Source organism: Anopheles arabiensis, chromosome 2, assembly GCF_016920715.1.
Source record: "Anopheles arabiensis isolate DONGOLA chromosome 2, AaraD3, whole genome shotgun sequence".
NCBI classification, from domain to species: Eukaryota; Metazoa; Arthropoda; class Insecta; order Diptera; family Culicidae; genus Anopheles; species Anopheles arabiensis.
In genome coordinates this window covers 33312317-33328374 of record NC_053517.1, presented here as the reverse complement: position 1 = coordinate 33328374, position 16058 = coordinate 33312317, and the positions used below count along the sequence as shown (strand labels likewise).

Genomic DNA, 16058 nt, shown 5'->3' with positions numbered 1-16058 from the left:
TGAGAAGATGGCACTGCACAAGCCCATAAGCCCAAACGATAGCAGTGGCGTTTTCTCTGTCAGCTTATGTTTTCATCTTGTGTGTTTGAAATGTAGTTTGAGTGCATGAAAAATGTCACATCCCAGCAGTTGATTGAACTTTTGGATTTTTGTGTTGCACTATCTGCTAAGATGTGATGTTTTAAATTCACACATAGGATAATACATAAAACACAGAAAATGGGAGGGAAGGAAGAAAAATTTAAGTGAAGACAAAAATAACAGTAAAAGAGACCACACGTGATGATGTAAAAGGAAAAAAAACAACAACCTTATTTTACATGATTTTTAAATCGCCTCAATTTTCATCAACAAAAATACAAACAACCTCTTTTAAACGTCCATCGATCATGTGGACTATCTTCACCTCTGATCGCCATCGAAAAATCTTCTTCAACGCTCTCGCTCTCCCTGCGTTAGCCTGCAGCGATTTATTGAACGGAAAAGCTAAGTCCCCTCACCCCCTGTCTGCATTTGCCCAGAAACGTCCTTCCCGAGTGCTGTCACTGCCAAAAGCGATGTTCGCGATCAACTCACCGCAAGGATACGCAAGCATGGAAAGCAAATGGCAGAAAACCATGTAATTGGACGGTCCCGTTTCCGTTTCGGCTCGCATGTTTGAATCTTCCGCGCCGCAGCGAAGCTTGAATCGGCAGCGAAAAAGGCAGCAAAAACAAAGGAAAATTAAATACCGCCACTGATATGCAAAAGCCTGCAGGAGGCCGAAGGCCGGTCGAACGTAAACAAATATGCAAATGAATTCTGCCATCAGCCACCTGTGTGTGGGGGGGCTCACCGTTGTTGTTTTTTGTTCACTGCTGCTTTCCGTACGATCGAACGACCCGACGGTAGCTGCCTGGTTCCCGCACCGTCGCATGCGTCGCTCTGACAGGAACCAGAATTAGGTCATCACTTTCATTTTGCGGTCTGTTTGAAGAATGAAGCGTACAGTAGAGTGAGAAAGTGAAAAATAGTCGGTGGAAAATGAAACTGTTCACACGAGACATTTGTACAATATTGAATAAATGCACATGGTTTGTTTAGTAAATTAACGTAAATTAACGTAAATTTTCTGTTATTGCTTAATCATATTTCCCAACTATTATTTAAACGATAAAACTTAAAAATTTCAACCACAAAATAATTGTTCAGATTTTCAATGCAAGAAATTTCAGTTAATTATCTCAAATGAAGGGGTTTTCAAGAGTTCCCATAGTTGTTTGACACCTCCTTGACATTTTGTTATGGACAGTGAACTTTATATGTTGGGAATTGGACTCGATGACACCTTTTTTGGACAGGTTCCTTAGAAATTCTCATTGAATTTCTGGTGAAATGGTGCTGTGAAATCCAATTCCCATCACATGCATTTCATTTTCCGTAAGAATCCGTAAGAAATAATCAATAAAGTGTCCCACAACTATAAGAACCGCTGAAAACCCCTGTAAGGTAAGATAAGGAAAACAGCTTTTAAATTTCCACCATCAAACGCGCATTTCCCAATCCTTGATATTGTTAAAGCACCCACCGTCTACAAGTTATTAATAAAATCAGCTTTAAAAACGATGAGCAAAGCCATATTGCATTGCAACATTTGGCCATTTAGCAGCCATTTTCACGGTGTTTTCCTAGTTGGTGATGTCTTTCGCTTTGCGAAACTTCTGGTCCAATGATCTGGGTGTAACGATTGTGCTACCGTCTGATAATGGTGTGTGATATAATGATATGTCACCTCACGTTCCAGTGGGCTCGAGTGTATATTATCCGCCTGCGCCTTTGGGGGGCGTAACGGGGCGTAACGGCGAGCATATCACAAAACGTTACATATTTATCACAATCGCTCCGAATGTTGTCTCGTCCAGTGACTAATTAATGTTTTTTTTCAAAACTCAGAAATTGAGGACAGATTGTAAAATATAAAACATAGTGTTCCTCGATACTTTCAGTTTTGAGCAGATAATTGCGAAGATATGCATTAATGGGATAGGATTTGATGTTTAAAACAAATTTCTTTAAGCGTGAACGTGACACAGTACCAGCAGTCAAATAATCTATTTGATCACACATCGAAATTACTCACAGCGGCGTGTTGCGAAAGCGGCGGTGTTGTGCTTTCAGGACACCGTTGTTCCCGCTTAGTCATCGACCCACTACCGGCATGGAATGCACAAACATGCCCCACGGTACAGCCGCATTACATAACCCGGATTTGTGCTGACGTGCTGTGCGAATCCGCCTTCAATTATTCCCCTTGCCATAAGCATTGCGTGGCAGTGATACGGCCGAGTGAAATTAAGAAACTACATCTGCATTTGGTCCACTGACGCGTATTAGCGCTGGCTGGAAAACGGAAATCCTTCAGGCTGGGCAGGCCCCAACACTCAAGGACGCGAGCGGCGATGGCCAGTTGATTCACCGACCACTGGTGGGCAGCAGATTGACCCGGTATACACCCCCGACGCCAGCCCTCTGACGTCATTTCAGGGGGGAGGGGGGGCGATGATTCGTGGACACAAGACAACAACAAACGTGAGCACAAACGCGCATGGCATGAAAGCGAAAGCAGCCGTCGTTCAACCCGCTATCTTTGGCGAAGTGTGCAGAGCAGGAGCGTCGGTTCAGTGTGTCAGTTGAGTGAGTGACGCACACTCTATGAAAGAAGAAGCAGCAGCACCAGCACCACCACCAGTAACAGCAATAGACAGTAGTTGCAGCACGACACGCACCACCGAACCAAAACCAACGAAAAAAAATCCCGAGCGTGCGCAATCGACTATCCCCTGCGTAGTGTGCTTCTCTCTTTCGCCTGCATTGCCGCTAGAGGGCGCTCGCTTAGAGGTGAGTCGCGGTGGCGCAGGGCCACAACTTTCACGTCATATAAAATCGCCGGGCAGACCGTTTGCCGGCGTTATTGCCATACCGAGCGTCTATGCGAGTGCACACCGTACGGCTCCCGCTGGATAGGAGCGAACTGCTTTTGTTTTTCATTCATTCTGAATGCAGCACGCTGGTGCGTTGAGCTAGTGGATGCGAAGACGGTGTGATAGTGTGATAAGCAGTGGAGAAAGATTGATCACAAAATAAAAGAAACTGGTGCATTTCGTTCGAGATTGGTTTCGACATTGGTGAACCGAAGTGAAGAAGTGACCCTGCAGTGCGAATGCAAAAAGGGGTTCAAACTGATCTGAAACCCGAAAGTGAAAGCTATCGCGTATTATTAGTGTACGAATTCGTAAGAATACACTTTTCCGCTGAGTGAGCTGGGCTGTGTGCTCGCGTGTGTGTGTATGTGTGATTGAGTGATCGGAGACAAATCTGCAAACGTGAATCAATATCCGGCAGCTTGCAAGCCTGTTGGCAGCTAACAACAGGTAAGGGAAGACTGCCTGGAGGTGTAGGAAGCTGAACTGGCGTCTAGTTTAGTTTTAAAACAAACAAAAAAGCATGCTTCATAATTAAAATCCAAGACGCAAGAAAGTTAATCTGATTATCGGATCGATCGAAAGCCACGTGATTGGAGGATTGAGCGAAAATGAAACTGTCTGATCAGTTCGTGTGATTTTAATCTGACGGGCCAGCGATCCCACTCCACCCTGATACAGCCGGAAATTAATGCCTACATTAAAAAAGTGCAATTGCTTTACATGTGCTAGTGTGTGCGTGATTGTGTTGGTGTTGCGTTTATGCGTGCTATCAAGGTGCTCCAATTATGTGGGCTGTGGGCTACGGCGATGCAAAGCGATCGAAAGGAAACCTACCCATTTCGTTGAATCACCGTTTCGCATTTCCACCGCTGGGAACAAGGTGCAACAGTAATGGTTGCACGATTTTAACACAGCATCGTCGCATGGCGCTACTTTCACTGCCGAGTTGCTCTGCATACGCGCCCCCTTTACCCCCCTCCGAAATAAAGCTATCCAAACTAATAACGCTCGTGTCGGATGCAGATCACGCACTGCCACTGGTGGTGACGGGATTGGGAAATGCACCAGTACGGCGAATTGGGCGGCTTTGTTTTGCTCCCACTCATTGCGCACCGGCCGACGATGATTGACTTTTGTTTCGAAGGATTTTGACGGAACAAGAGCGTGTGCGGAACCTTTTCTTCTTCTCTCCGTTGCCCGACGCTTGGGTGAGAAAAGTCAACGCCACACGTCACCCGAGCGGGAGTTTTAATCCCGTTTGCCTGTCTTCGCTCCGTTCCCAGCGGTTCTTTCAGCGGGGAGCGAGAGAGATTGGATTAAATTACAACCGCATCCTCACCCTTCAGCTGGGTATTGTCTACGCCGTCAAGTCGCATCTCCTCCCCTACACCTCGGCACTTGATGATGCATCGTGACAGTGCTTGAGAGCTTGCTTTGCGATCGGTACTTTGGTGCAAACGAGCCAACGATCTAGATTCACTTTCTGTTTCTCTTTGCTCGGAGCTACACTAACGCTGCCGCATTCTTTGCATCTTGCGAGTAGTGTCTTTTGTTTGTGGTTGAAGAGACGAACCCCACCGCTGGTTGGTGCTCGTAGCCAAAGCGAGAAGAAAGTACGTAAAATTTTCCACACTCATTTTGCAACCCCTTTCTTCTCCAATTACCTGCCATTCCAACCGCAACGTACGAACCGGACGCTGCGTCTCGTTTAAACGACGATCGAGGAGGTAGATAGCAAAACGAATGAAAAAAAAACTCAGCAAGCTGGTTGAACGAAAAAAAAAACAACGCACTTGCAACAATGTGCAACAGCCCGTGTGCATGCGTTTGTCATTGCAATTTGCGTTGCAATTTTTGCAAAGGCTCCAACCGCATCGAAGTAGGCCAAAATTACAATAACATAATTTAGCGCAGTTTATGATTCCGGGTTTGGGGCGTGTTGCGGTTCCGTGTCACTTTCGATAAGCTGGGCGAGGAAAGCGTTTAATTAAGTGAACAAGACGGTTGGTTGGTTTATTATTTTTCTTTTGCGCGATGTCTTGCGCATTGCCGACTTATCGCATGTAATGGGTGGTTCAGTGAGAAACACATGGGCACCAATCAGCTGATTGTGGTTCTGATTTTAATGACAAATGAATGATAGTCAAGTAAAAAGAAAGTGAAATAAATAATTTGCCCAATGAGGCAGCAAAGGCGTGCTAATTAAATCCATTAAAAAGGCACTATGTTTACTTGCCTTGGTATTGGTATAGAGTTTCTTTTGCAATCATTATTTTCTGTTCCTGGTGATGTCGTGCCGTCTGTTGCGATATATTTAATACGAAGCGTATGATTAAGAAAGCAAAGGGACTACATTCAATTAACACAATACTGACTGTCCTCATACTATAGCTGAAGAGAAATGTTTGTAAAGATCGGATTGAATTATATCAAGTACAACCCGTTTCGATGATTAATAGTGTTTTGAATGGTTTTTCAAACGGTTTGGAAAAGTGGTATGCGATGTCAAAAAACAAAGTAGTATTTCGCTTACAGAAATTCTACAACTACGAGGTATGACAGCTTTGTCATGTATTTACAAGAGAAACGAAAACAACAACTGCATAACATGCGGAACCAATACGATCAACAAAAACCTTCACCTTTGGCCTAGTTTTTACAATCTTTGAAGCTGCTGGATACATAGATTTAGGTGGCCCTTAGCCTGGGCAAACGATTAAGTAGTGTCAATTTCATTTGGAAAACCTATCCTACCACATCGTGACTGAATGGAGGGAAAATATAACGGATAAGCAACAGGGAACCACCGGTTGATGGTCATTTATCTTCCGCCCGAAGGTTCGTCACTTGAAAGTCGATCAACAGCATTGAAGTCTTTTGTAGTGTATTTGATTTACGGAAACAGAAGCATTTTCAAATAGCGCTTGCAGGTCCATTTGAGCGGAGGAAAAACAACACAAAAATAGATTATTATTGGGGGAAGGAGGGAAAAAATATCTATGCTAATGAATCATGATCGTTTATGGCATTTAGATTGTTTTTTCCTCTTCTCTGTTTAACATTTTCAACAAGGGTACCTTGACAATACTCGTTTGTTCCCATGTGCCAACGGTGCATGATGGATGATGAATATGACACTGTTTTCTCCAATGCCCAAGTATTGTTGAAGAGAAAATTTCATTCATAATGATTTCCTTGTTCGAAAGGGTTGAGGAAGTGAAAGATAAAACTAAATTTCATATCTCACCAAACTATTTCATAAAATGTGTTCAATTTATCGCGATTTAAATTGACTCTAGGGGTGTGGTAGAGACTATAGGTAGATAACAATTTCATTTTATTCCACACTGCCAAAAAAAGAAATGGTTAAAACGTTTTAATTACGCACAAACTGACCTTGATAAACACTCTCCACATTACCTACTGTGCACAATTTCTTGTACATCATTTATTTCATCTTTTTACTGTGCGCATCCAAACCAGCGCATGGTTTCCAGCTCGTAAAATTTAATGAATCGAAGACCTTCAGCTATGAAGAAGACGAAACGTAGCATTTTTAATCGTTCGTAATAATGAGTTTACAAGCCCCTTTTTTATTCATATTACATTTTTTGCCAATGTTTACAACCATCTCAATATTTAGCGATTGGTATTTGCAATTAAAACTTATAGCTTTGTTTACTTCTGGCAGAATACACATGTTTTAAATTTTATACCAGCGATGTCATTTTCCAATCTTCATTGAAACTTTTTGGTAAAACTGGTTTTTTGTTCTTTTGCTCATCCAAATGGTTACCGATTTTGTGGTTCATTTGTCGGTTGTGAGTTTAATGTTCATTCACTTCCATTTCTGGCAATACTAACAAAACACCATTCAGCCATATTGGTGTTGATTCGTTCCTTTACCTTACCATGTAACAATTCCCTTCGCGTCAAAACGAAACCTTTCTCGTGACCTTTCGATATTCGAGCCCGAGAATGAAGGAAATGGGTTAAAAATGTAGCCACCAAAAAAAAGAAAACTCAACGTTGACCAACAGTACAACAGAGGAGTTAATTTCCACACCTACGTGTTAATAGGAAATGCGATCGTGGTCGGGATTCGGTTCACGGTGGCATGGTTTGATTCGATTGTTTCAATCAATTCTTACCGTTGGTTAGAAAATTGTTCGATACTTATAGACCCCGAAGGGCTGAACGCCGACGTGCCTTGACTTTCCCGTACGCAACGTGCTAACAGTGCCCGGAAGGCTGATGCACTCTAATAAATTCTTATCTTCCGCTTCGTTTCCAAATGAATGGTAGTGTTGTGGTCAGGTGGTGAGAAAAAAGAAAGCAAAATAAGAAAAGAAACTACACCACTTGCTTTGAGTGGTAGTCAACGATGAGGGCCTTTTGCGTTAGGGCTGGCAATGATAGGATTGACATACGATTTAACACTATTTGAGATAGATACTGCAGTTTTAAAAACTTTAGTATCGCAACCAACATTTGGCTCACCGAAGCTATTTCTGTACCAACGTTATCTTTATGTTCTTACCATGTCAATCGTTTGTGGTGCGAAGCTTTCACTTTTCCCTTACCATCAAGGCTACTCGTTCCATGCTTTACAACCACTGGTAGTTCTCACCACTACTGTTCTTCGGCAGCAAAGCAGCAACCCTTTGCTAGACCTCAGAAAACCAACAAGCGAGAAAGAAAACGCAACCAAATATTACGTCGGTCTGGAGGAACGATGAAACAGCAAAGAAAGGAAATCCGGGACCCCGTAAACGAGACGAAACGCAAAAATAAAACGGCAAAGAAAAGTACTACCAGTTGCACACCTACACAGCCACAGCCAAACACCACAGCATAGCCAAACACGGCTCCCCGGCCGGGTGGAAAGTGAAACTGTATTCTAGCAGCTAAGCAACGAACCCCAACGAAAGAAGCAAAGCAAAAGAAAGGAGGGGCGAGAGCAAACCGACCTCACACGCTCTTCTCGGGTTTCCACCGCACGGTTTCGAGATTCGTTTCGTGTTCTGGCAACTGCTGTAGATCCATCACCCATGGCATGCATCCGGTTCGGTTGTGGGGTGTATTTTTATGGTACTTTCGCTTTCTGGTACACGGTGTACTCGCTACCAGGCACCAGCAGGAATAGTTTGTGGTTTGAAGCGAACAAGAAAATCCGAGGAGCAGGCTGTAATAAAATTGCAACATATCCACCGGAAAGGTCGATGCTGGGGCTAGACGTTGATGGCGATCGTGAGCAACGATTGACCCTTGAAAAGCGTCAAAAAGAAACGGTCATATTTGCTTGGTCGGCTAATAATTCTCTGCAAACACTGGTCGAACGTTTGACATTCATCGTGCTACATGGAGTAGTACTACCGGAACGTCTGTGTATGGGCTTCCGTACGGGAGAAAGTGTAATACTTAGCACCCACGATATTGTTATTGTTGCTGCTGAAGGTTGATGTTTCCGCACGTCGACTCCAGTTGCAACTTAGTCACAAAATGCCGCGTGAGGAAGCAGCACCACTTCCATCGGGCCGAGTGACGCCATCGATTGCTTGATGCATGATTCGTGTTCCTTTAATAAACATCCATGTGCTGGTGTTTTTGATTCTGTTTCTGTTGCCTTAACTGGCAAGTTCCGGTTCGGAGAGTTTTCTTTTCCCTCCGCCTACTAATAACCGGCACTGGGCACTGGGTTTTGTTCCGTTACTGCAGCGCGAGAGAGAGAGAGAGGGTAGCAGGAACGAAGCTAAACGAAGTCGACCGTAGACCGACGGGAAGCTGTGTGCTGGGCGGGCAATGTGGAGCATTGAGGGGAATGCAAAATAACTTTCACTTTACCTGGCACGACCGTACCCCGTGCGGGGATGAAGCAAACAGCCCGAGTATACGATTGTACTGTATTGCACTTTTTTGCAACCAGAGCAGATCGTGTCGTATGGGGGCGGTTTAAAAGTGAACGAGGCACACAAAAAGAAATCATTGTTCACGGTAGTAGGGTCGACAGCGTAGAGTGAGGGCTCGTAGAAACGTAGGGAAAATCATATGCTCAAAGTGAATAATTGAAGGTTTGTGGTCAGGGGTGTGGATAATAAACTCACCTATTCGGTTAGACTTGTAGTACAGCAAGTTGAGAAGTTTTTTTATAAAGAAAATAGCAGAAGTATATAGATTTTTTTTAAATGTAATAAATTCCTAAAATACAATGATAATTCCTGATAAATGATAATGACAATGATAATTGAATAATTCCTAAAATTAATGATTCTTGTTCTCTTTACTTAACACAAAACATAATAATAATAAAACAACTCATTTAACAGTTTATTGATGGTTATTTTATGTTATTCGTGCATCCAAATAAATTGCCATTTGATGTGAAAACATGTCTCAGTTGACGGATAAGCAACTGTTTTTAAAATCAATTGTTTAATTTTGGAATGTTCTATTACAGACTTCACGATTGATAAACCGGGTCAGTAGTATCATCCGACACTCTGCTCCGTAACGTTTATCGTCTGTGGGCCGTTGCCTTAAGCTGTTCACTCTAATGGCTTTTGCTTGCTCGGTATTTTTTTCGATGATGCTCTACCCTCTATTTATTAAACTTAATTAACAAAACAGTAATGGTTTGCCACAGCAAACCCTGCAGATTAGTGGCCGGACCACCGGTCTCTATTCTCTCGTGATGCTTTATATAACTGCACTTGAGCGTGTGCACGTGGTGGAACTAACGCACACATTCGTTGAATCGGCAATTCAATCGACTAACTGGCTAATGGCAGACGCGATCCGCGGTGCAACCAGAGCCGAAACAGCGCGATCACTGATGATAGTGAGAAAGCGCCCTGAATTGTGTGCGGGTACCGTTTTTGGATGGGTTTTCCGTGAAGTCCATTACTTTTGATGCTTGGCGCCGATGGTTTGGAGGGTGATAACACATTGCAGCAGAGTGATTTAGCAGTTGGTGATTTGTTTGTGCGGTGTAGTAATCATAAACAGATAGTATGGATAAGGTTTTGTTTTTCTTTTTCATAGCTTCATGTGTTAGTTTCTAATAAATAAAACTAGCTTAAATCTATTTGAAACAAATCATGATATTTTTAAGACTTTAAGGATGTGTTACGCCTAAACGGGCCAAAAACAGATTCATTTTCTTTACTGTTCTCTTGGGTGGTACAAACATTAATCTTCGTTACAATTCAATTCATAACCGATTGGCTATAATTGCTCACTTCCCATCCGGCGTACCGGTAGCACGTTTACAAATTGCTCCATTTTCAATACCTTCCGAAGCAACCGGGCAACAATCTACCGGGAGGCACGGTTCGAAAGAACAAATTAATCAATCGATTGTTTTGCGCCGCCTTTTGTTCGTCTATGAGGGGAAACACACAAACATAATTTGGTTCATGGATTTGCTACTGTCCGAGTATTTATTATTCCAACGATACTGCATCACACGTTGGTGTTGATTACTTGCCTCAATATATGAAATTTAATGCTAGCGAATCGAACATATTGGAGAAAGTAAAAAAAGAAAGAAAAAAAATATTTGTAATGATCGTGTTTCATCTCAACGAAATCGATCGAAAATTCACTTTCAGCGGACAAATTACACCAGCTCTTTTCATATGATAATCTACCAAGCTTCTTACCGGCTACAAATGGTCAATTATGCTAACGACTTGAAATGAAATTTTGTTTTCGAATAACAATTATCATAGCTTTCACAAAATGCTGTAAATGATCCTGCTGCTCAGCGAGACACATCAGCCATTAAGGATCGAAAACTGCAAACGCGCGGCAATGATCTCAGTGTTTAGCAATTTTTACTTTCGTTCAAATCGAAACCAGTTATTAGAGCCATGTGCGATCATGTTTTGGGGTATACATACATGTTTTGGGGTATACGGCAAGGCAAGGTTCGTCGCTAGCATTGAAATCTTTCGATTGTTCGATTTTGTACAATGATCAGGTTGTCTTGTTCATCGATGTCTTTGGATTTTGCGGTTTAAAGAGAACCGCTTTGTTGTGAGTGTTTCTATCCCTCGATTTCATTTGGCTATAAAGAAACCCATTGTGATGTCACTTTTGCTTGTGCATTTCGTGCCACTTTTTCGATGGATACTTAAATCAGGTGACGAAACAAATTGTCACACCACTCATAGAAAAAAAGAAGAATGCAGAAACATAGCGGGACGGTGTTGTAGGCGCCAAATCGAACGCTGGTCGTGACACGTGCGGAGAAAGCGTTTCGCGTTTCGGAAAATGCGCAGCCTCATCCATGTGACAGCGAATGTGCCAAACGTTCGCCCCATGAGGAAGCGCGTGACGGGCGACCATTAGAGTGGAGTGATGACTGCGTGATCCTCACCGGGGTTATTGATATAATTTTCCACTCAATCGAGTGCGGTGAGATGATCCAGTTTGCTTGCATTGGACGATCGATTTGAAAGTGTAGGAGCGTTCGTGTTCCTGTTCACCTGCTTCGTTTGGCAGTGAAAGTTCACTCCCTGTACTTGACACCCTTGGTACAAATGCTCCGCTAAAGTGGTGTGAATTTAAATCGCTTGAGAATGGAGAACGTCATTTCCTTTGCTTACCACTTCTTTCCCGCCTAGTGTTTCTGTCGACCGCAATCGTTCGATTGCATGTGAACATTACTCATCAATTTACAACAATTTGATTGGCAAGACTAATGGATGACTAAATACCATCGGGATGCATAGAAGTGAGGGAAGTAAGAAGACACTACAATACAGAAATAAATTCAATGAAAACGAAAGTTGACAGCTATTTCGATTATTCACACTAACCAAACCGATTGAAACTAGTCTCTGCATAATATAGTTGTAAATAGCAACGTCACATGAGCATCTCTCAGTAGAAATCATCTTAACGGCAGCGAATGCTTGTTATGTTTGATTCCATATCAAAGCCAATAAAATCGTGCCATGAAAATTCAAGTATTGAATGGTTTTATTGCACACCCACAAATACCCAGCAAGCATGTTTTCAGCTTACGTTTAGCATAATATTTGACTATTGGGGTAGAGCCATAAAAAACAATGCCGTACTGTGGATCGTAAAAACCAAAACTCGATTCCGCTCATTTGCTGCCCCCTCTTTCGCTGAACTACTCGAACGAAAGCGAAAGCGTAACTGCTTACTTTCCCTGCCTTGTACATGATTCTTATTGGTATTTTCTTTTTACTCGTTCTAGGTAATAAACTGAAGAAGACGGTTGGGTTGAAGGGGAGAGCCCGTGGTAAAACAAAACTGCTGGACCACAAACGGGAGTGCACATTCTGGTTGAGGTAATTGGTGGGAGCTTCTTTGTAGGAGTCATAAATCTCAGACGGCTGAAATCGAATCGTAGCAGGAGACTTTGTTCTTGACTGTAATAGCTCAAATTGATAAACCAGGACCGAAGCCAAACGTCATCCGTTACTAGATCGATTAGATAACGTTGGAAGTATTTGTTTGAAATCTTATCTTCTTGGCACTCTGTTGCTGAAATGCACGCTAGCAACTGATCAATCAGAATAAAATCAGACCCAATCGATAGAGCGGTGAGCTCGATTAAATGCACGGAGGGTGGGATCCACTTTTGATTGCATTCCGAAGGCCCTTCAACTCAGAGATCGAAAACGGAACACAATCGTAAATCAATCAATCGAGAGAGAGGCCGTTTGATTTGGCCTACCAGATGCAATGGAAAGGAACTAAGGGGTAAAACGCAACAAATTAGAGTTAGAACAGCATCACTTCACCTGTCCAGTGGGAAGCAAGAGGGAGCAGCACCCTGATATGCCAGCGGTCACTAAAAGCATCTGGTCCCATGGTGAGAGACAGATGGGTGTAGAAAACGAAAGTTGTTTACTTTTCTCGGCAGGAGAAATTCATTTTTTCTCGAGATACGGTAGAACGTTTCCTATTGCACTGGGATTAAATTAGGCAGGTTCCTTGCCAGGGTCAGAGCTTCTGCAGGGTGTGGAATGAATGATAAATTAAAGAGCACTGATATCAGAACAAATTAATGATAGAGGATGTATGAAATTATTTCCTAACCCGTCATTTGTTGGCGGCAGTTGTCTTTATAGAAATTAATTGAATACAATATTTTTCTGCATTGTCATTTAACAAATTTAAAATGTTAACATTTTAACACACCAATGATTCTTTTTAACTTGAAACAAAACCACTCATTGCGTTCTACTAGAATAATAGTTGAATAATGTTGAAGCTCAGCGCATTTCTCAGCGGTACAATGAACGATTGAAGTCTATCATTAACAGTGCCGCTTGGAGAAACTAATAAACTCGCGCATAATTACAACGCTTCTACGCTCAGCTTTCCCCGAGCCGGAGAACAGTCTCGAGATACCAAATCCCATTCCATGGACGTTAATCTCTCAGGTTCAAGGTGAAGTATGTGATTAAAGCGCATTACCGAGTAACTTACTATCCTATTTACCAATTTGTTCATCTGACGGTGCTCTCCAAACTATCTCTATCGTTGCGTTCCACAGAGGATGGTGCCATAGAACAGAAAGAATACAAAAAAAGAAACCCTTGAAACATAGCAAGGGCGTTTGGGAGTTATTGTCCTTAGTTTACTCCATCTCTCGAACCGCAAACAACGGCGATTTGTGATCGTCAAAGAAGGTTGTTCCTCTGAAGGCCAATGCAATAAAGCAATCGTGCCTTGAAATTGCTTCTCATTTCTCATTCGATTTGGTTAATTTTTCACCTTCGTTGGGTTGAGGTGTTGAAAGTATGAGGATTAACTAGGGCAGTGAGTGTACGGAAGGGTTTGTATTTTGTGTTAAGAAAGGTCAGTCACATCCGCAACGGAGAACGAGCTATCATCCTACGGCGGGTCGCTAATGCTGGAGCATTGACCGGTTGATGAGCGATAAGATTTGAAATGAAATTCCACACAAGATTGTACAACTAAACGCAATTTATTCATTTTAGTAGCATTGCCTAAAATGGATTAGGAAAGAAGATTAAAACAGTATGCAACAAATTATTGACCATTTTCAAGAGAAACAAGAGAAACAAATCCCGATTCTATGCAACAAAGCCAGATGCTTTTGGAAGGGTTCGAGCCGTTTTTGAAGCCGTCCATTGTGGTCATATCTGTTGCCTGATATCATTCTCTCGCATTCGGTAGTTGGATGTTTAACGTAAACGAACGCTTCGGTGCCCTTCCGTACACCCGAATGGAATGTGACAGGGAGCCATAAAGTGGAATCAGAAAAGCAAATCACGACCGGGCACGCATCGGAACGAATATCTTCATTAGAATGCCGCGTATCAGTTTCACACCCGCTTAATCTGGCAATTATTTTATTAACTCTCACTTTTTGGGAAAGCCATTCTGATGCCAGCCAGTTGGAATAAAGAAAGGACAAGGGTAAGGAGAGCATTGATCTTGGGATGACAAGTATAGGGATTGATAAACGTCGGCTTGCTTTCAGCTGTTAGAGTGCGTCCATGACCACGAACAAAGGGGACGTTTTGTTTTGTCAGCTTAGATGATTGGGTAGGTAGGGGTCGGTTCTAATACTGGTTCCAATGGAACACACTTGATATATTGACAGCTTTTATCGATAGTTTTTAAAAGGCTTTTGTACAATGAAAAGATAGATCGAGATTTCGGATTTCAAGAGAGATCTTCGTTCAACTACAACTCAGGAAAAATGGGATTGAGATTTTTGGTGTAAAGATCAAACCACGATCAACTTGTGAACTGTGAAAAAGAAGAGTTTTTTTTAGTTTATGCTACCCAAATACGCAAAATGGAGCAATAAGCTTGCATAAATCTAGCTTCAGACTCAAAAGCATCCGCTTTTTAAACGATTCATCCAGCCTTCTTACACTGATCGATATTACCGTTTAGAATGCACGCTAGGATGGCCGCTACATTGTAGCAATTCTTTCAAAACCAAAGACATTCTCCAATTATCAATAGATGACAAAACCTCGCCAACAAATTGTACCGCGTCCCGTCTGCATGGCTTACAAGCCGTCCGGATTCCAGCACTTCCAGATAGCGCATAGTTAACTCCCGGAATTGAAGTCACGTTCTCTTTCTCGGTTCATTGAACCGTCGGACTGGAAAAGCGTTTTCTCTTTTGCGCATTGCCATTCGCTGTGCTGTTGGTTCGGGCAAACAGGTCCCCACCGGCAAGGTACACGTCAGTGTGCCAGCGGGTCCCTATAGCCCGGTCCATCATCCCAGAGCGAGAGGACTAAGCAGGCACGAGACCAAATGCCATTCATTCGAAGCGAACGAGCGAGAGAGCACGGAACTCAACTGACCGAGCAAAAAAAAAAAAAAACAACGTACCAAAACACCGAGGTGCAGCAGCTGTTTGTTGTAGCTTTCGTGTTAGAAGTGACAGAACAGGGACACGGGGCCGTTGCTTCACTGTGGGTCGTTTTGGCGAGTCACGAGTCAACTTGAAGCCAAGCGGGGCTGGCTGGTGTCCACCCTGGTGCTCCCCGTGGACCGTGGGTACTTAGCCGTAATGGGTTTGTGGCAGCTCGTGGCGGAAAGAAAGTGAGCGCGAAGCGTGTTTGTTGGACAGCAGATTTTTGTTGCTGTTACTAGCCCAACACTGAAAATTGATCGTTCGAGCCAACTATCTCGAGCGCTGGCGTCTGTTGGCCAGCTTCAAACGATGATGATGATGTCGAAGGTCGGGTGAATGCATTTGGGCATACGGCGGGCCTCTAATGGGCAAACATAATCCAATGTGTCAAAAAGCGATTTCTTTCTCCCCGATCGAGTGGGTTGAGGAATCTCTCATTTAAGTGGGCTGGATACACTTGTCATGGCGTCAGCGGGACTATCGGGTTTTTTCTTCTTCTTCTTTTCTTCCCCGTCAAGCCATCCCCGCTATTGTACACTTCGAGATGGTAATGACTGATCGTACCGATCGACATCACGCACCCTCTTTGAGCTGCACTTTAAACGGGCGTACGGGTCAACATTTCTACCCCGCCACATGTGTTATTGATATTTTTCTGCACTGCACTTGCCTAATCAGCGGCATCGGGGGGAAAGGTGGCAGCTTGG

General features: G+C 43.0%; 1 protein-coding gene across 2 annotated transcripts in view; it reads left to right on the top strand.

The window, feature by feature from the left end:
* Nucleotides 1-2949: 2949 nt before the first annotated feature.
* The window catches only part of LOC120896462, a 46541-nt gene continuing 33432 nt past the window's right edge, over nucleotides 2950-16058 (top strand). Inside the window, exon 1 of one of the 2 annotated variants that reach the window (XM_040300595.1) lies at nucleotides 2950-3410. The gene's annotated coding sequence lies outside the window, so the exon portion shown is untranslated. Of the gene's footprint in view, nucleotides 3411-12206; nucleotides 12287-16058 lie in introns of those variants that run through there. The other variant, XM_040300596.1, reaches the window with a different exon arrangement.